Source organism: Symphalangus syndactylus, chromosome 11, assembly GCF_028878055.3.
Source record: "Symphalangus syndactylus isolate Jambi chromosome 11, NHGRI_mSymSyn1-v2.1_pri, whole genome shotgun sequence".
Taxonomy (NCBI): domain Eukaryota; kingdom Metazoa; phylum Chordata; class Mammalia; order Primates; family Hylobatidae; genus Symphalangus; species Symphalangus syndactylus.
In genome coordinates this window covers 87,641,098-87,662,393 of record NC_072433.2, presented here as the reverse complement: position 1 = coordinate 87,662,393, position 21,296 = coordinate 87,641,098, and the positions used below count along the sequence as shown (strand labels likewise).

Here is a 21,296-nt window from a genome sequence, read left to right as displayed (position 1 = left end):
AAAGAATATGACCCAGATAGTCCTCTGATCCTAGTAGACTGTGAGATATCTGGCGTAAACTATAACTAAACCTATAGCCTGGCACCAAATGCAGCCAAGGTTAGCTTAAGTTAGTCAACCCCAGCTTGACCAAAGACGTGAAAAATAAATGCTTATTTGCTGTATGCCACTGATATTTCTATGGTTATTGGTTATGCCACATTATTCTAGCAATAGTTGATTAAGAAGCTAGAATGAAATCATGGTATTAATTAGGAGAATATAATAATGTGGCAGTTAATAATCTATCTCTGCTACTAGACTGCCAGAGTTCAATATCCAGCTCTGTTGTTTATAATCATGTGAATTTTGGTCAAATCAATTACTCTGTGTCTCAGTTTCTGCCATTGTAAAATAAGAAAAATTATGGGGTATTTTTCATTTAATGTTTGATAGCATAATATCTGATACATACTAGGTACTCAACTAGTATTCACAATCATTATTCAATACAAGAATGAAGAGTTCAGATTTTATTCAGCAGCCCAATAGTATTTAAGTATACTTCCATGAAACATAGTTGTTCTGTCAGCTGTGTTACTGCATTCCTTAATCAACTAGAATTACGTTGGTTTTTTCCCAGTATGCAGATGAATTTAAGTAACCTGATACAAATTTCTCATTCTGAGATTTTTTTCCCTTATTTATGTATTTTTTATGTTCTGTGCTTGGTACAACTTGTTTGCAAGCCAATTGATAACAAGTAAATGAACAAGTATATTAAAATTAAGAGAAAAATTCATAAACAACCAATTTTACTTAGTGTGAAAGATTGTATTTTACATAGATATTTGTGCTCAAAATTGTAACTTTCTATTGCATAAACAAAACACAGTATCTTCTCCTAGGAAAATTTTTGTTCATTCCTATGACAGATTTCAAGATGTCATTATATAATGATGTTTTACAAACAATATGGTATTCTAAAAATAGCACAGTAACTTACAGGTTTGTTGCGTGCTGAAGATCACTTTTGTTGAGAATTGAGTATCTCTGAAAAATCTGATTTTATTTTTGTTGTTGTTGTTTGGTTGGTTGGTTGGTTGCTATATCAAGAGAGATCTGCACTTAAAAAGTTTATCCTGGCAGTAGTATAGCCAGTTTAAGTGAAGGTAGAAAGCACTGGGCACCAAGCAGGTTAGTATGTAGCTAGGGCTATAGAGGCCTATAGGATTGGATTAATGGGAAAAAAGTTAGGGAAATGGACAGGATATGACAATATCTGGATGCAGGTAGTAAGGGAAAGGAAAGAGATTCGTAAATTTCAGTGTACATGAAAATCACTCTGAGAGCTTGTTAAAAATCCATATATAGTCCATATCTCCACTTCCAAAAATTCTGTCCAGAATTTCTAAAATAGTGATCTACAATCTCCAATTTTAACAAATTCCCTTTCTTATTCTGTTTTGGGTGATTGAGAGCTGCATTTTGAGAAACATTAGAACATAGCTTTCCCTAATCATTTGGAAACATTAGTTTGATTCTAAGATTTCAGAATCATTTAGCTCTTTGCATGTTCCAGTTACTGCCAAGGACTGCTGCAGATGGGAATTTGGGGTAACGAATGATACCAAGGTTTTATGCCCGCACATCTGGGAGAATAATAATGCCATTAATCAAGATGAAGAACACGACAAAATCAGATTTTGGAAGGAAGGAAAGATAATGCACATTTTCATTTTTGTCTTTCCTTTTTTTTTTTTTTGACAAGTTGAATGTTGGACTTTTTTGGGAGGTGGCATTAAATACTAACTCTATTATATTTTTTGGGAGAGGCATTAAATACTAACTCTATTCCATTTATAATGTGGAATGAAGTTCTGAGTAAGGAAAATGGGAAATCAAAAGGGCATTTTATTACTGATAAATGCCATTTGGAAGCTGACACTAGGGTGTACCACAAATGGGCTTCTTTACACTGAAACTCAACATTAAGATGCCTAATCCTTGCAGTTCTGCCAGCCAGAAGCAACTGCCTTACCCTACTCCCTGAAAGCAGCTAAGAGACAGACTATCCTGTCCACTCTACCTAAAACAGCAGTTTACAAAATCTGTAATATAGATCTTGTATGTTTCATTTATAACACACACTTAAGATTTCAAAATTAGTGTGATTATTTTTACCACTTGAACCTAAGTTCTATGAAGCAAGGGTCAATCTCATTTATTCACTACTGAATACTCAGAATTTAGCACAGTGCTAAAAAAGAGTATATCAAAAAAGGCAAAGGAGGGCATTACATAATGGTAAAGAGTTTAATTTAACAGGAATAGCTAGCTATGCTAAATATACATGCACCCAATACAGGAGGACCTAGATTCACAAAGCAAGTTCTTAGAGACCTACATACAGACTTAGAATCCCACACAATAGTAGTGGGAGAATTTAACACCCCATTGACAATATTAGACAGATCATCAAGATGTAAAATTAACAAAGATATTAAGGACCTGAACTCAGCTCTGAATCAAGTGGACCTGATAGATATCTACAGAACTCTCCATCCCAAACCAACAGAACATAACATTCTTCTCATTGCCACATGACACTTACTCTAAAATTGATCAAATAATCAGAAGTAAAACACTCCTCAGCAAATGCAAAGGAACTTAAATCATAACAGTCTATCAGACCACAGTGCATTCAAGTTAGAACTCAAGATTAAGAAATTTACTCAAAACCACACAACTACATGGAAATTAAACAAATTGCTCCTGAATGACTCTTGGGGAAATAGTGAAATTAAAGCTACAATCAAGAAGTTATTTGAAACTAGAGAGAACAAAGAGACAACATACCAGAATCTCTGGGACTCAGCTAAAGCAGTGTTAAGAGGGAACTTCATAGCACTAAATGAACACATCAGAAAGCTAGAAAGATCTCAAGTTAACAACCTAACATCTCAACTAAAAGCACTAGAGAGCCAAAAGCAAACAAATCCCAAAGCTAGCAGAAGACAAGAAATGACCAAGATCAGAGCTGAACTGAAGGAGATAGAGACACAAAATGCTCTTAAACAAATCAATGAATTCAGGAACTAGTTTTTTGAAGAAAGTAATAAAATAGACTGCTAGCTAGACAAAGAAGAAAAGAGAGAAGTATCAAAAAAACACAACCAGAAATGATAAGGGGGTATTACTACTGACCCCACAGAAATACAACCATCAGACAATTCTATAAACACGTCTATGCATGTAAAGTAGAAAATCTCATAGAAATGGATAAATTTCTACACACATACACCCTCCCAAGACTGAACCAGGAAGAACTTGAATCTCAGAATAGAACAATACTGCACAGCAAAAAGCTTATCCACCATGATCCAGTTGGCTTCACCTCTGGAATGCAAGGTTGGTTCCACATATGCAAATCAATAAATGTAATTAATCACATAAATAGAACTAAAAGCAAAAACCACATGATTATCTCAATAGATGCAGAAAGGCCTTTAATAAAATTCAACATCCCATTATGTTAAAAACTCTCAATAAACTAGATATTGAAGGAAGATGCCTTGAAATAATAACAGCCATTTATAACAAATCCACAGCCTATATCATACTGAATAGGTAAAAACTGGAAGCATTCCCCTTGAAAGCCAGTACAAGACAAGGATGCCCTCTGTCACCACTCCTATTTAACAGACTATTGGAAGTTCTGGCCAGGGCAATTAGGCAAGAGAAAGAAATAAAGGGTATTCAAATAGGAAGAGAGGAAGTCAAATTATCTTTGTTTGAAGATCACATGATTCTATATCTAGAAAGCTCTATAGTCTCAGCGCCAAAGCTTCTTACACTGATAAGCAACTTCAGAAAAGTCTCAGGATACAAAATCAGTGCAAAAATTGTTAGCATTTCTATACACTAACAACAGTCAAGCAGAGAGCCAAATCAGGAATGAGGTCCCATTCACAATTGCCATAAGAAGAATAAAATACCTAGGAATACAGCTAACAAGGGAAGGGAAGGACTTCAAGGAGAAACAAAACCACTGCTCAAATCACAGAGGACACAAGCAAATGGAAAAATATTCCATGCTTATGGATAGGAAGAATCAATATTGCAAAAATGGCCACACTGCCCAAAGTAATTTATAGATTCAATGCTAATTCTATTAAACTACCACTGACATTCTTCACATAATTAAAAAAAAAAACTTTTAAAATTCATATGGAATAAAAAGGAACCTGAATAGCCGAAACAATCCTAAGCAAAAAGAACAAAGCTGGATGCATCACACTGCCCAACTTCAATCTATACTACAAGGCTACAGTAACCAAATCAGAGTGGTACTGGTATAAAAACAGATGCATAGAGCAATGGAACAGAATAGAGAACTCAGAAATAAGGCCACACACCTATAACCATTTGATCTTTGGCAAACATGACAAAAACAGGCAATGGGGAAAAAATTTCCTATTTAATAAATGGTGCTGGGAGAACTGGCTAGCCATATGCAGAAAACTGAAACTGGACCCCTTCCTTACACCATATACAAAGATTAACTCAAGATTGATTAAAGACTTAAATGTAAAACAATACTATGCAAACCTGAGAAGAAAATCTAGGCAGTACCATTAAGGACAAAGGCACGGGCAAACATTTCATGATGAAAATGCCAAAAGCAATTGCAACCAAAGCCAAAATTGAGAAATGAGATCTAATTGAGCTAAAGAGCTTCTGCACAGCAAAAGAAACTATCATCAGAGTGAACAGACAACCTACAGAATGGGAGAAAATTTTTGCAGTCTGTCCATCTGATAAAGGTCTAATACACAGAGTCTGCAAGGAACTTAAGTTTACAAGAAAAAATAACCCCATTAAAAAGTGCACAAAGGACATAAACAGACTCTCATAAGACATACCTGTGGCCAACAGTCATACAAAAAAAGCTCAACATCACTGATCGTCAGAGAAACGCAAATCAAAACCACAATGAGATACCAACTCATGCCAGTAAAAATGGCTGTTACTAAAAAGTCAAAAAAACAGATGCTGATGAGGTTGCAGAGTATTGGAAGTTCTGGACAGGGCAATCAGGCAAGAGAAAGAAATAAAGGGTATTCTTTTACCTCTGTGTAAAAGGAACAGTGTAAAATGAATACTTTTACACTGTTTGTAGGAGTGTAAATTAGTTCAACCATTGTGGAAGACAAGTATTATGATTCCTCAGAGACCTACAGGCAGAAATATCATTTGACTCAGCATTCCCATTACTGGATATATACTCAAAGGAATATAAATCATTCTTATTGTATGGATACATGCATGTGTGTGTTCATTGCAGGACTATTCACAATAGCAAAGAAATGGAATCATCCTAAATGCCCAACAATGATAGACTGGATAAAGAAAATATGGTACATATATACCATGGAATAGTATGCAGCCACAACAAGAAGACATATCATGTCCTTTGCAGGGACACGGATGGAGCTGGAAGACATCATCCTTAGCAAACTAATGCAGGAACAGCAAACGAAACACCACATGTTGTCACTTATAAGTGGGACCTGAATAATGAGAACACATGGACACATCCGGGGAGTAACACACACTCGGGCCCATGGGAGGGGTGGTGGTGTGGGGAGGAAGAGCATCAGGAAGAATAGCTAATGGATGCTGGGCTTAATACCTAGGTGATGGGATGATCCGTGCAGCAAACCACCATGGCATACGTTTACCTCTAACAAATCTGCACTCCTGCACATGTACCCCTGAACTTAAAAGTTGAAGAAAAAAAAGATAAAGAAATTAAAGGAACATTCAAACAACAACAAAAACAACAGCAAAAAGAGTAGTAGTGAATGATTCCTTCTGTTTTATCAAGACAGAAATCTTTCCAAAGACACAGTTAAGCTCAGACCTCAAGCGATTTTTGGCAATTGACCAAAATAAACTTACCTTTTGATGATCATAAGTTCATATTTCTTGTATTCTGCTAATGAAATAATAATACAGTAATATATTTGACATTCCCAATGAATCACATTTAAATCATTTTCTGAATATTATTTTATATTGAATTACTTTTATTCTCTGACCCTAGATATTCAAATATATTTCCTTCAGAAATCCCACTATTATAAACTGTGAATTTCACATTATTGATCTTTTTAAAAATATTTTTTAATTTTTAATTGTCATAGATTAAGGGGTACAAGTACAGTTGTGTTCTGTAGATGTATTGTGTAGAGGTGAAGTTTGGGCTTTTAGTTTACCCATCACCCGAGTAGTGTACTAGTGTACATTATACCCAATAGGTAGTATTTCAATTATCACCACCCTTCCTCTTCCACCTTTTGTTGTCTTCAATGTCTATTATTCCACACTGTATGTCCATGTATACCCATTGTTTAGCTTCCACTTGTAAGTGAGAACATGCGATTATTCCCTTTCTGTATCTGAGTGATTGCCCTAAGGATAATGACCTCTAGTACCATCTTTGATGCAAAATACATTATTTTGTTCTTTTTTTAATGACTGAGTGGTATTCTATGGCATACACACACACACACACCACACATAATCACATTTTCAGGTGTCAACTTAGAGCTTTCCTGATGTGGCCAGGAAGTGGGGCAGACCGCATTATGACTATGAGAGTATAGTTGTGAAGCAGCTACCATACCCTTAGAGGTTACTGGGGATATTCATGTAGTGCTCAACACAGATTTGATCAATTGAAAGTATGAATAAATGAATGAATTAATGAATCACATCAAACACAACATATTTTAAAAATGTTTATTAAAAAGCTTAGAATAATACATTCTTAGAATGGAGACTACTTTTTCCCTAGTGACAAGTAAAATAATTTTTAACATAGTGTCTCGTGATCAACATCATTCTTGAATACTTGCCTTTTTTTTTTTCTCCCATCCCATATGTTTGTCTTGGCTTCAGATTAATCAGGAAGCCTTTAAATTACAGAGTTTGCTTTTCATCTTTCTTCTTCTGTGAGAGAATAAGTAGTTTTCACATAACAGGATGTTTAGTGTATGTTTCTAGGATTGGTGTATTTATTTGTATCCACTAGTGATTCATGTTTAACAGAGATGTTTTTAAAGAAAACATAGGAACAATGTGGATATTAACACTGGAATTCCCAGTTTCTCCTTCCCTTAACATATTTTCTGTAATTGAGTGATATTCTTACATATATCTAATAAGACATAATAAAAAATTGTATTCACAGTTATTTACATATTCTGTAAATTTTCAAAGCTCTTTTTTAAAAATTTTTAATTGAAAATTATACATATTTATAGGGTACAATGTGATGTGTTGATACATGATACATGTGTAATGATCAAATCAGGGTAATTAGCATATTAATCACCTCAAACATTTATTTTTGTGTGTGTGGTGGGAACATTCAAATTCCTCTCTTCTAGCTATGCAGAGATATTCAAAATTACAATTAGAAAGAATAAGTTCTGGTGTTCTGTTGCACAGTGGGGTGACTATAATTAATAATATGGTATTGTAAATCAAATCCCTTTCTTGAGGTTGCAGTGCATTAGGCTAGGATGTTGGCCAAGAGTAGCATATGTATCTTCAATTTCAACCTAAGTAAAAAAATAAATAAGAAGCATACCAAGAGGCAGTGGCAAATTGAATAAGCAGGTCAGTGATGCTGGGTAAACATCCAAACTATACTATGAGCTTGGGGAATGTTTTGTGTGCTGATGAGAAGAATGCATATTCTGCAATTCTTGGATGGAGTGTTCTCTAAGTATCTGTTAGATCCATTTGTTCTAGAGTGCAATTTAAATTCATTATTTCTTTGTTGACTTTCTGCCTTGATGATTTGTTTAGTGCTTTCAGTGGAGTGCTGAAGTATTCCACTAATACTGTGTTTCTGTCTATCTGTTTTTTTTAGATCTAGTGGTAATTGCTTTATGAATCTGGGAGCTCCAGACCTAGGTGCATATATATTTAGAATTGTTATTTCTTCTTGTTGAATTCATCCTTTCATCATTATATAATGATGTTTGTTGTCTTTTTTTAAGTAAATATTTAATTTTTTTTATTTCAATAGGTTTTTGGGGAACAGGTGGTGTTTGATTACATGAATAAGTTCTTTAGTGGTGATTTCTGAGATTTTGGTACACCCATCAACCAAGCAGTGTACAGTGTACACAATTTGTGGTCTTTTGTCCCCCGCACCCCACCCTTTCCCCTACATCTCCAAAGTAAGTCCAATGTATCCTTTTTATGTCTTTGCATCCTCATAGCTTAGCTCCCACATATGAGTGGGAACATATGGTGTTTGGTTTTCCATTCCTGAGTTGCTTCACTTAAAATAATAGTCTCCAATTCCATCCAGGTTGCTGCAGATACCATTATTTGATTCCTCTTTATGGCTGAGTAGTATTCCATGGGATGTGTGTGTGTATGTGTGTGTTTGTGTGTGTGTGTGTATATATATATATATATATATATATATATATATATATATATATCTCACATTTTCTTTATCCACTCATTGATTGATGGACATTTGGACTGCTTCCATATTTTTGCAGTTGCAAATTCTGCTGCTGTATAAATGCATGTGCAAGTATTTTTTTTTTTTTTTTTCGTATAATGATTTCTTTTCCTCTGGGTAGATACCTAGTAGCAAGATTACTGGATCAAATGGTAGATCTACTTTTAGTTCTTTAAGGAATCTGCACAGTTTTCCATACTGCTTGTACTAGTTTACATTCCCACCAACAGCGTAAAAGTGTTTTCTTTTCACTGAATCCACGCTAACACCTCTTATTTTTTGATTTTTTGAATGATGACCATTCTTGCAGGAGTGAGGTAGTATCACATTGTGGATTTGATTTGCATTTCCCTGATCATTAATGAGGTTAAGCATTTTTCCATATTCTTGTGGGTCATTTGTGTATCTTCTTTTGAGAATTGTCTATTTATGTCTTTAGCCCACTTTTTTGATGGGATGTTTTGTTTTTTTTTCTTGCCAATTTGTTTGAGTTCTTTGTAGTTTGTGGATATTAGTCCTTCGTCAGATGTACAGATTATGAAGATTTTCTCCCACTGTGTGAGTTGCCTACTAATTCTGCTGATTGTTTCTTTCGCTGTGCAGAAGCTTTTTAGTTTAATTAAGTCTCATCTATTTATCTTACTTTTTGTTGCATTTGCCTTTGGTTTCTTGGTCATGAAGTCTTCATTCTTTTTGCTTACTCTTTCTTTGGCTATGTGGGCTCTTTTTTGGTGCTGTGTGAATTTAAGGATATTTTCTTTGTAGTTCTGTGAAGAATGATGGTGGTAGTTTGATGAGAATTGCATTTAATTTGTAGATTGCTTTTGGCAGTATGATCATTTTTACAATATTGATTCTACCCATCCGTGAGCATGGGATGTATTAACATTTATTTGTGTCATCTATGATTTTTTTCAGCAGTGTTTTATAGTTTTCCTTGTAGATGTCTTCCTGTACTTGGTTAGGTATATTCCTAAGTATATATTTTTTTTTGCAAGTATTGTGAAAGTGGATGAGTTGTTGATTGTATTCTCAGCTTGGTCACTGTTGGTGTGTAGCAGAGATACTGATTTGTAGTTCATTAATTTTGTACCCTGCAACTTTGCTGAATTCATTTACCAATTCTAGGAGCTTTTTGGATGAGTCTTTAGGGTTTTCTAGGTTACAATCATAACATGAAGCAAACAGCAACAGTTTGACTTTCTGTTTATCGATTTGGATGCCCTTTATTTCTTTTCCTTGTTTGAATGCTCTGGCTAGGACTTCCAATACTATGTTGAATAGGAATGGTGAAAGTGGGCATCCTTGTCTTGTTCCAGTTTCTGTGGGAATGCTTTCAAATTTTTGCCATTCAGTATAATGTTGGCTGTGGGTTTGTCATAGATGGCTGTTATTACCTTAAGGTTTGTCCCTTCTTTGTCAGTTTTGCTGAGGGTTTTAATCATAAATGGATGCTAGATTTGGTCAAATGCCTTTTCCGCATCTATTGAGATTATCATGTGATTTTTGTTTCTAATTTTGTTTATGTGATGTATCACACTTATTGACTTCCATATGTTAAACCATCCCTGTATCCCTGGTATGAAACCCACTTGATCTTGGTAGATTATCTTTTTGATATGCTGTTGGATTCAGTTCTCTAGTATTTTGTTAAGGATTTTTGCATCTACGCTCATGAAGGATATTGGTCTGTAGTTTTCTTTTTTTGTTACGTTCTTCTCTGGTTTTAGTATACGGGTAATACTGGCTTCATAGAATGATTTAGGGAGGATTCCATCTTTCTGTATTTTTTGGAATAGTGTGTATAGGATTGGTACCAATTCTTCTTTGAATGCCTGATAGAATGCAGCTGTGAATCCATCTGGTCCTGGGCTGTTTTTTTGTTTGGCAGTTTTTAAATTACCATTTCAGTCTCACCACTTCTTGTTATAGGTCTGTTCAGAGATTCTATGTCTTCCTGGTTTAATCTGGGAGGGTTGTATATTTCCAGGAATTTATCTATCTCCTCTGGGTTTTCTAGTTTATGTGCATAAAGGTGTTCATAGTAGCCTTGAATAATCTTTTGTATTTCTGTGCTGTCAATTGTAATATCTTCCATTCCATTTCTTAATTAATTAATTAATTTATATTTGAGAAAGAGTCTCGCTCTGTCACCCAGGCTGGAGCGCAGTGGCGTGATCTCGGCTCACTGCAACCTCTGCCTTCAGGGTTCAAGCAATTTTCCTGCCTCAGCCTACCAAGTAGCTGGGATTACAGGCATGCACCAGGATGCCTAGCTAATTTTTGCATTTTTAGTAGAGACAGGGTTTCACCATGTTGGCCAGGCTGGTCTTGAACTCCTGACCTCAAGTGATCCACCCGCCTCAGCCTCCCAAAGTGCTAGGATTACAGGCATGAACCACCGCACCCAGCCCCATTTCATTTCCAGCTGAGCTTATTTGGATCTTCTCTGGTCTTTTCTTGGTTAATTTTGATAATTGTTTGTCAATTTTATTTATCTTTTCAAAGAACCAGCTTTTTGTTTCATTTATCTTTTGTATTGTTTTTGTTTGTGTGTTTGTTCCAATTTCATTTAGTTCTTCTCTGATCTTTATTACTTCTTTTATTCTGCTGGTTTTGGGTTTGGATTGTTCTTGTTTCTCCAGTTCTGTGATGGTGACCTTAGATTGTCTATTTGTGCTTTTTCAGACTTTCTGATGTAGGCATTTAATGCTGTGAACTTTCCTCTTAGCACTGCTTTTGCTGTATCCCAGAGGTTTTGGTAGTTTGTGTCACTATTATCATTCACTTCAAAGAATTTTTAGATTTCCATCTTGATTTTATTATTTACCCAATGATCATTCAGAGGCAGGTTATTTAATTTTCATGTATTTGCATGGTTTTGAGGGTTCCTTTTGGAGTAGATTTCTAATTTTATTCCACTGTGGTCTGGGAGAGTACTTGATACAATTTCAATTTTTTAAAAAAATTTACTGAGACTTGTGGCCTTCCATATGGTCTGTCTTGGAGAATGTTTCATGTGGTGATGAATAATATGTATATTCTGCAGTTGTTGGGTAGAATGTTCTGTAAGTATCTGTTAAGTCCATTTGTTGTAGGTTATAGTTTAGGTCCATTGTTTCTTCGTTGACTTTCTGTCTTGATGACCTGTCTAGTGCTGTCAGTGGACTATTAAAGTCCCTCGTTATTTTTGTATTGCATTCTGTCTCATTACTTAGGTCTAGTAATAATTGTTTTGTAAATTTGGGAACTCCAGTGTTAGGTGCATATATATTTATAATTTTGATATTTTCCTGTGGGACTAGTCCTTTTATCATTATACAATGTTTATTGTTGTTTTTTTTAACTGCTGTTGCTTTAAAGTTGGTTTTGTCTGATGTAAGAATAGCTACTCTTGCCCACTTTTGGTGTCCATTTGCATGCAATATCATTTTTCACCCCTTTACCTTAAGCTGATGTGAGTCCTTGTGTGTTAGGTGAGTCTCCTGAAGACAGCAGAAACTTGCTTGGGGAATTCTTATCCATTCTCCCATTATGTATCTATTAAGTGGAGCATTTAGGCCATTTATAATCAATGTTAGTTTTGAGATGTGAGGTACTATCTATTCATCATGCTATTTTTTGCCCAAATACATTTTTTTCATTGTGTTATTGTTATACAGGTTCTGTGAGATTTATGCTTTAAGGACATTCTATTTTGGTGTATTTCAAATATTTGTTTAAAGATTTAGAGCTCGTTTTAGCAGTTCTTGTAGTGCTGGCTTGGTAGTGTCAAATTCTCTTAGCATCTGTTTGTCAGGAAAAGACTGTATCTTTCCTTCATTTAATCAAGCTTAGTTTCTCTGGATACATAATTCTTGCCTGATAGTTATTTTGTATAAGGAGGCTAAAAATAGTACCCCAATCTCTTCTAGCTTGTTGGGCTTCTCTTAAGAAATCTGCTGTTAATCTGATAGGTATTCCTTTATAGGTTACCTGATGCTATTGCCTCACAGCTCTTAATATTGTTTCCTTTGTCTTGACTTTAGATAACCTTATAACTGTGTGCCTAGGCAATGATCTCTTTGCAATGAATTTACCAGGTGTTCTTTGAGCTTCTTGTATTTGGATGTCTAGATCTCTAGCAAGGCTGGGGAAGTTGTCCTTGATAATTCCCTCAAATATGTTTTCCAAACTTTCAGATTTCTCTTCTTCCTCAGGAACACTAGTTATTCTTAGGTTTGGACTTTTAACGTAGTTTCAGACTTCTTGGAGGCTTCATTCATTTTTTATTTTTTCTTTGTCTTTGATGGATTGCGTTAATTCAAAAGGTTTGTCTTTGAGCTCTGAAGTTCTTTCTTCCACTTGTTTGATTCTGTTACTGAGACTTTCCAGTGTATTTTCCAATTCTCTGTGTCCTTGATTTCCAGAAGTTGTGGTTGCTTTTTATTAATGCTATCTATCTCACTGAGGAACTTTCCTTTCATATCCTGTATCATCTTTTTTGTTTATTTAAGTTGGACTTCACTTTTCCCTGATGCCTCCTTGATTAGCTTAATAATCAACCTTTGGAATTCTATTTCTGACAGTTCAGAGATTTTTGCCTTGGTTTGGATCTATTGCTGGTTAGCTGGTATGATCTTTTGAGGGTGTTAAAGAACCTTGTTTTGTCATACTACCAGAATTGCTTCTCTGGTTCCTTCTCATTTGGGTAGACTATGTCAGAGGGAAGATCTGGGATTCAAGGCTGCTGTTTAGATTATTTTGCCCCATGGGCTGCACCCTTTATGTAGTGTTCTCTCCCCTCTCCTAGGAATGGGGCTTCCTGAGAGCTGAACTGTCATAATTATTTTTGCTCTTCTGGGCCTAGTCACCCAGTGGAGCTACTGGGCTCCAAGTTGGTACTGGGGAGTGTCTGCAGAGTCCTGTGATGTGATCCATTTTCAGTTCTTGCAGCCATGAATACCAGCACATGCCCCAGTGGACGTAGCAGGGAAATGAAGTGGACTCTTTGAGGGTCCTTGGTTGTATTTTTGTTTGGTGCGCTGTTTTTGTGTTGATTGGGCTCCTGCCAGGAGGTGGCGCTTTCAGGAGTGCATGAGCTGCAGTCCTATAGGGAGGATGCAAACTTGCCCTAGGGACACTTGGTTAAGTATTCAGGTTTGCCAGGTGGTGGGCAGTGCAGTAGAGCTCCCAAGAGATTATGACCATTGTCTTTGGCTACCAGGGCTAGTAGAGAAAGACCACCAGGTGGGGGTAGGGATAGGCATGTCTGAGCTCAGAGGCTGATTCAAATGGGGAAACAGCTACAAATGCTAACTTGAAATATCATGATATTCTTTAACTTGAAGTAAATGCTTATAACAAATGTAATAAGCATTTACTTATGCTTGTTACATAGTAATAAGGAAAGTATATGCTTCAAAGTAGAATTCCTGTCAAGAATAAAACTGCTGGCACTCTTCGTAATTATTGTGATATATAAGCAGTACCTCAAAGTCTGAATAATAAAAAAAAATAGGACACTGTTTTCATGACAGGGCTTGTTGATAACTATTACTGACCTAGATGTAGATGATCCTGAGTCTTGGCTGGAAGTCATTCCACTAATTTGCCTGGATACATTAATCATAAGAAGTAACCAAGAAAATATTTTCTTATTTGTTTTGTACTCAGGCAAAGGGTATGCTATGACAGATTTCTTTAATTGTACAGCTATTTCAATTTTAACAATGTAGACACACACAAGTCTATATGTACACACAGGAAATACCCTTTCTTAGCCTGTAGCAATAGCAGCAGATTCTTACCAACCCAGGATAAAATCTTCCAGACATACCATATCTAAAAATTGGGTAAGTCAAGGCTTTGGTTAATCCCTACTACCCGTTGGAGCCTCATCAGACTAATAGGTTTGGTTTAAAAATCCGTATACCTGGCTCCTTAATAATTGTCTAACCTCATTTTTCACCATTTCAAATTCACTATACTTCTTTTACAATCTGTCTTATAGAGCAGGTTAGGTTTCATTCTATCCCCTATTCTGATGTTTCTCTTACTTATAATGTTCTCGTATTCCCCTCTCAACAAAAAGTAAATATTTTTGCATATGTATATGTATGTGTTGTTTGTATTTACTGCATAATTATTTACTGTGAGGTTCAGAAAAGTTTCATCTTATATGGGAGGTTACATTTTAAGGTCAAAATTGCCCTTGAAAATTCTCACGTTGCCCATCATTGCTTCTGATCACATTTTATTTTATTTGTGCATATTGTGAAGTCATGGTTTTTGAAAAATGCCAAGCTATAAATATAGAATAATTTTCATTCCAATAATGTATCAGTGTTGAATGAGACATGATGCAAACAGAGCAAGTGAGGGAACAGCAATTTTCTACTCCTCACGTTGTACACACCTAGAATTCATGCTCGTCAAGGAGACAACTAAGTGAATCAATGACATCACTAAGGTTATTTCTCTATCCCAGCATATGCATATAGATTAATTCAGTAATTTAATAAATGTACAATTTGATGTCACTGTAATCTCCTTTCTCTATATGTCATGTATCCTAAATAGCAAAATGATCATAGGGCTATAGCATGCTCTATATCCAGTTTCTATAGAACATCAAGTGCAGTACAAAACACAAAGTTCTCAGTAATAATTGAAGGACTGTTAAAGCATGAATTAATCTAACACATCAACAGTCTATTAAGACGCTTGTATCTTTAATTTTAACAAGACAGAAGTTGACCTTTTGAAATAAACTCAAGGTCATAAAATATTATCTATGAACATAAATATTGGTTAAGTGTGTAAACCAAATCTCAGAGTTGACAATGAATGAATTACTAATGCTGTTTTTATTAAGTTTGGGAAGAAAACTAATAAACACCACATATTCAAAAATACATATATATTTGCTGTATATTTGTGATCAATTGATTTGCAACACAGATGCAAAGGCAATTTTTTGGAGAAAGGCGAGTCTTCAATAAATAGTGCTGGAACAATTGTACATCCATATGAAAAATAAATAACCTCAATCCATATTTTATAATTTACACAAAAATTACCTCAGCATGAATTATAGAAGTAAAACTCCTTTGGGTCTTACAGAAAACATCAAAGACTATCTTTGTGACTTTGGATTAGTCAAATACTTCTTAGATACCACAGTAAAAGCATGACTTATTAAAGTGCAAATTAATATTGCAATGACATATTACTACACATTTATTAAGAGTGCTACAATAAAATAAATAAATACAGAAATAAATATTTATAAAAGCTGAAAAGGATATATTTTGCGAATGAGAATACATATTGGTACAGCCTATTTGGAAGTCAGATTGTCACTTTCTTATAAAGTTCAGTATATAGTTACCACATGACCAGACGCCCCACTCCTAGATATTTACCCAGGTAAATGAAGTAAGTGTACACAGAAATCTAAAGGTTTAACCATAAAGGTTTTAAGTGGCTTTTTTTCATAACCACAAAACTGTAAACAACCCACTTGTATATAATGAAATAACTACAGCAATTAAAAGAAAAAAACTGTTGATATGTGAAGTAATTTAGATGAATCTTACCTGTATTATGCTAAATGAAAGAAGCCAGACTCAAAAGGCCACATACTGTATTATTTCACTCATAAGAATGTTTGAGAAAGGCAAAACTATAGGATCAAAAAACTAAATGCTTACAGGTGTGTTTTTTTTGAGTCCTCTCTCCTCGGCATGTTCTGGACCACCTTCTCCCTGTGTCCTCAACTTGGCCTTTCCTCTGTGCCCCAGTTCCTGGGTGTCTCTCTTTGTGATCAAATTTTCTCTTCTTACAAGCACACAAATCAGATTGGATTGGGGCACACCCTAACTGCATCAGTTTAATTTAATCACATTTATGAAGGACTTGTCTCCAAATATAGTTTCATTCTGAGGTACTGGGAGTAAAGGCTTAATCATATGAATTTGGGAGAAACACAATTCAGCCCATAATTATGTGTTTGCCAAAAGTCGCAGAATTTTGTAGACCAAGAACGTTAGAATGATTTCATTTGCATTACACCTTAATAAACAAAAATTAAAAGGTCATAATCAACCCCACTGGCGTTAAGTTGACCTACAAAAATGTAGTTATATCCCAGAGGAACTACAGGACCTTTTCAACACATACTAGAAGAAACCAGGAAGCGACATTAAGGCTTGACTCTGGGGAATACTGAAAAAGGTGACAGTATAAATTTAATGTAAATTTACATAAAAGAAAAGTAAAATTGAGATGAGAGCATTGCCAAGATAAACAAGATCTAAATACCATAGTAGAACCCTGAGAAATGATGAAAACTTGCTGCTAGGATTACTTCTGTAAGTATCAATATAATTATTGTTAATGTTATAATTTCATTATAATTATTATTAATGTTATAATTTAGTTATGACACTCCTTGGTATGTTTTTTCTTGGTGTTTGTCTTTGGAGTTGATTGAGTTGCTCAGATCTGTACCTTTATATATGTTATGAACCTAAGAATATATTCAGCCAGTATTTTAATGCCTCTTCAAATTTTTTACACAACTTTATTTTCTTCAGGTATCCCAGTTACACATATAATTGAGCTTTTAATATTATCCTATAGGTCAATGAGGCTGGTTCTAATTTTTTTCAGCATTACTTTGTCTTCCTTGCTTCAGTTTGTATAGTCTCAACTTGTTTACTTCTGGTTCACTGTTCTTTTCCTTTGGAGTTTCTAATTTAATGTAAAGATTCTTCAGTATTTGTTTCAGATATTATGATTTTTCAGTTTCAGATTTTTCCAGTTTTTTGTTATAATCTCTATTTCTCTATTGAGAGTCCATAATTGTTTTACCGTATGAACAGGATGTGCCTAAAAATCTTGAACTAATTTTTTTCTCTCTTTTTTTTAAAATTATACTTTAGGTTCTGGGGTACATGTGCAGATTGTGCAGGTTTGTTACATAGGTATACATGTGCCATGGTGGTTTGCTGCACCCATCAACCTGTCATCTACATTAGGTGTTTCTACCAATGGTATCCCTCCCCTAGACCCTCAATCCCCAACAGGCTCTGGTGTGTGAAGTTCCGCTCCCTGTGTCCCTGTGTTCTCATTGTTCAACTCCCACTTATGAGTGAGAACATGCAGTGTTTGGTTTTCTGTTCTGTGTTAGTTTGCTGAGATGGTTTCCAGCTTTATCAATGTCCCTGCAAAGGACATGAGCTTACCCTTTTTTGTGGCTACATAGTATTCCATGGTATATGTGCCACGTTTTCTTTATCTAGTCTATCATTGATAGGCATTTGGGTTTGTTCCAAGTCTTTGCTATTGTGAACAGTGCCACAATAAACATACGTGTGCATGTGTCTTTATAGCAGCATGATTTATAATCCTTTGGGTATATACCCAGTAATGGGATGGCTGGGTCAAATGGTATTTCTAGGTGTAATCCTTGAGGAATCGCCACAGTGTCTTCCACTATGGTTGAACTAATTTACACTCCCACCAACAGTGTAAAAGTGTTTCTGTTTCTCCACATCCACTCCAGCATCTGTTGTTTCCTGACTTTTTAATGATTGGCATTCTAACTGGTGTGAGATCGTATCTCATTGTGGTTTTAATTTGCATTTCTCTAATGACCAGTAATGATGAGCTTTTTTTCATGTTTGTTGGCCGCATAAATGTCTTCATTTGGGAAGTGTTTGTTCATATCCTTTGCCCATTTTTGATGGTGGTGTTTGTTTTTTTCTTGTAAAGTTGTTTAAGTTCTTTGTAGATTCTGGATTCTAGCCCTTTTTCAGATGGATAGATTGCAAAAATTTTCTCTCATTCTGTAGTTTGCCTATTCACTCTGATGATAGTTTCTTTTGCTGTGCAGACGCTCTTTAGTTTAATTAGATCCCATTGTCAATTTTGGCTTTTGTTGCAATTGCTTTTGGTGTTTTAGTCATGTAGTCTTTGCCCATGCCTATGCCCTGAATGGTACTGCCCAGGTTTTCTTCTAGGGTTTTTATGGTTTTAGGTCTTATATTTAAGTCTTTAATCCATCTGGAGTTATTTTTTGCATAAAGTGTAATAGCTGTTATAAGGTCATCTGCTAATTCTGACAACTCTGTCATTTTCAGTAATGAGTGATGTTTTTCCTGGTTATGGGTCTCATTAACTTCATTTTGCATGTCTATTTATTTTTCACTTTATATTGGGCATTACAAATATTATCTTGGTTATTTGGATTTTGTTGTTTTCCTTAGTAAAGAAAGGCCTTTACTTGAGGGCTCCAGTAGACCTACCACTAAAATGTAGCCTCTCTGCTACCTATTGTCCTAAATAATAACTGGCTAATTAGAATTAGAACATCTGTTCTGTGCAATTTGAAACAGTTTTTCAGCTCATGGATTCCTAGTAGTTGTACTTCCTCTGGCAGTAATTCTCTATCTAGCCTTTGAGAGTGCCAGCTTACACATGTTCCACTTGGTATTCAGCCAAAGACTGAAGACGATTCATGCAGATTTCTTAAACTCCTTCTTTACACACATATGTTCTCTCCTGTACACTGCTTTGAAAATTTCAGCCATCTCAGTAGCCTCAAATTCCTGTCTTTTTCTTCTCAGCTAGTGACACCACTCTTGGGCTTTCTTTGTCTAGTCAGGAGCATGCATTCACACAGAAAACCAGTCTAACTCTGTGGCTAACCTATTTTGTTTCCTTTCTCTCAGTCACTGTAGTCCTATGACACCTATTATCCAATGTCTGGAGACAGTTTCTATATTTTCCAGTTTTGCAGGTATTTGTAGTGGCAGACCAGGTCCAGTAGCATTTACTTTGTGATGGTAGAAAGTGAGTCATAAAACTGTACTATACATAGATATTGGTAACAGAGCAGGGCAAAAGCCCCAACATATAATATACATATAGTATGCACAAAAGGAGGATAAATTGGAACTATTATCGAAAAATATTCCCCAAATCATGCAAATTCCTTTTGCAAACAAGTTAACATTTCTAAGAAATGTGTAGTTATAGGCATCATGAATATGTAAAAAATGAAGTTGCATATTAATGTGTCATTTAAGGCATAATCAGAGTAAAAGCACTTAAGAAATTTAGACAGCAAAGAGTCAGGAGTATACAGGTTCAGATTCTAAAGTTTGTGTGTGCAAGCCTTATAGATACCACAGGCTTAGTCAGGCTGAGAAGTACATTAAGAAGATTAGCAGAGAGAGAGATTATGCATAAACAATCTCAGTGCAGATTTTACAGGGCCAATGAATGATCAATATAAGACACTTCATATACTCTTGAACTCTGTATGCTATTCTATTTCACTTATGGCAGTAGATACATAACTTTTTGTCTAGAAATTGTAATCAAGCCCAGAAGAAAGTCTGAATCCTGTGGAGGATTATGGCAATTGGGAAGCAGTTTCTCTCCCTAATTATTGTAGTCAGAAGAGAATGTACATTATCATAATATCAGAAAGTTTCACTTATCTCACTGAAGAGCAAAGTAGCATTTTTTTCTCAGGAAAAGCCTGAAAGGCTGACCATCAAGAGGTTTTACAAGTTGAATTTAACAAGGTCTTGTGCCTTATTGCCAACTTGCAGTCACTAAAAAGATTTGAATTGACATTTAAACAAAGATATGGATGTCTAATAGACACACAAAAAGATAAATTAGTCATATGAGAAATGCAAAGTTAAACCACAGTGAGATGTCATTTTACACCCACTAGAATTGCTGTAATAAAAAGACATACAAGGCTGGGTGTGGTGGCTCACGCCTGTAATCCGAGCACTTTGGGAGGCCGAGATGGGTGGATCACCTGAGGTCAGGAGTTCGAGACCAGCCTGACCAATATGGAGAAACCCTGTCTCTACTAAAAATACAAAATTAGCTGGGCATGGTAGCACATGTCTATAATTCCAGGTACTCAGGAGGCTGAGGCAGAAGAATAGCTTGGACCCGGGAGGCAGGGGTTGCAGTGAGTGGAGATCGTGCCATTGCACTCCAGCCTGGGCAATGAGAGCGAAACTCTGGCAAAAAAAGAAAAAAACAAAAACAAAACAAAACAAAAACCATGCAATAACAAGTGGTGAAAATGTAGAAAATCGGAACCTTTATACCATGCTGAAAGTAATGTAAAATGGTGCAGCTACTTTGGAAAACTTTAGCAGCATCTTAAAAAGTGAAATGTATATTAATTATACAATCCAGTGACTCCATCCCTAGATATCTACCCAAAATAAAAATATATGTCCATAAAAGGACTTGCATGTGAATGTTCATAGCAGCGTTATTTATAATAGAAAAAATTGGAAAAGAAATTAAATGTTCATCAACTGGTGAATGTCTAAACAAAATATAGTATATCTATATAATGGAAAGCTATTCAGAAACCAAAAGGAACAAACAACTGGTATGTCCTGAATGGTATTGCCTAGGTTTTCTTCTAGGGGTTTTATGGTTTTAGTTTTTACATTTAAGTCTTCAATCCGTCTTGAGTTAATTTTTGTATAAGGTTTAAGGAAGGGGTCCAGTTTTAGTTTTCTGCATATGGCTAACTTGTTTTCCCAACACCATTTATTAAATAGGGAATCCTTTCCCTATTGCTCGTTTTCGTTAGGTTTATCAAAGATCAGATGGTTGTAGATGTGTGGTATTATTTCTGAGGCCTGTGTTCTGTTTCGTTGGTCTATATATATGTTTTGGTACCAGTACCAAGCTGTTTTGGTTAATGTATCCTTGTAGTATAGTTTGAATT

At 35.4% G+C, this 21,296-nt stretch overlaps 1 long non-coding RNA gene across 4 annotated transcripts in view; it reads left to right on the top strand.

Moving 5' to 3' along the window:
* The window catches only part of LOC129492510 (uncharacterized), a 453,042-nt gene that overhangs the window by 1,412 nt on the left and 430,334 nt on the right, over positions 1 to 21,296 (top strand). The gene's annotated exons all lie outside the window — the stretch shown is intronic.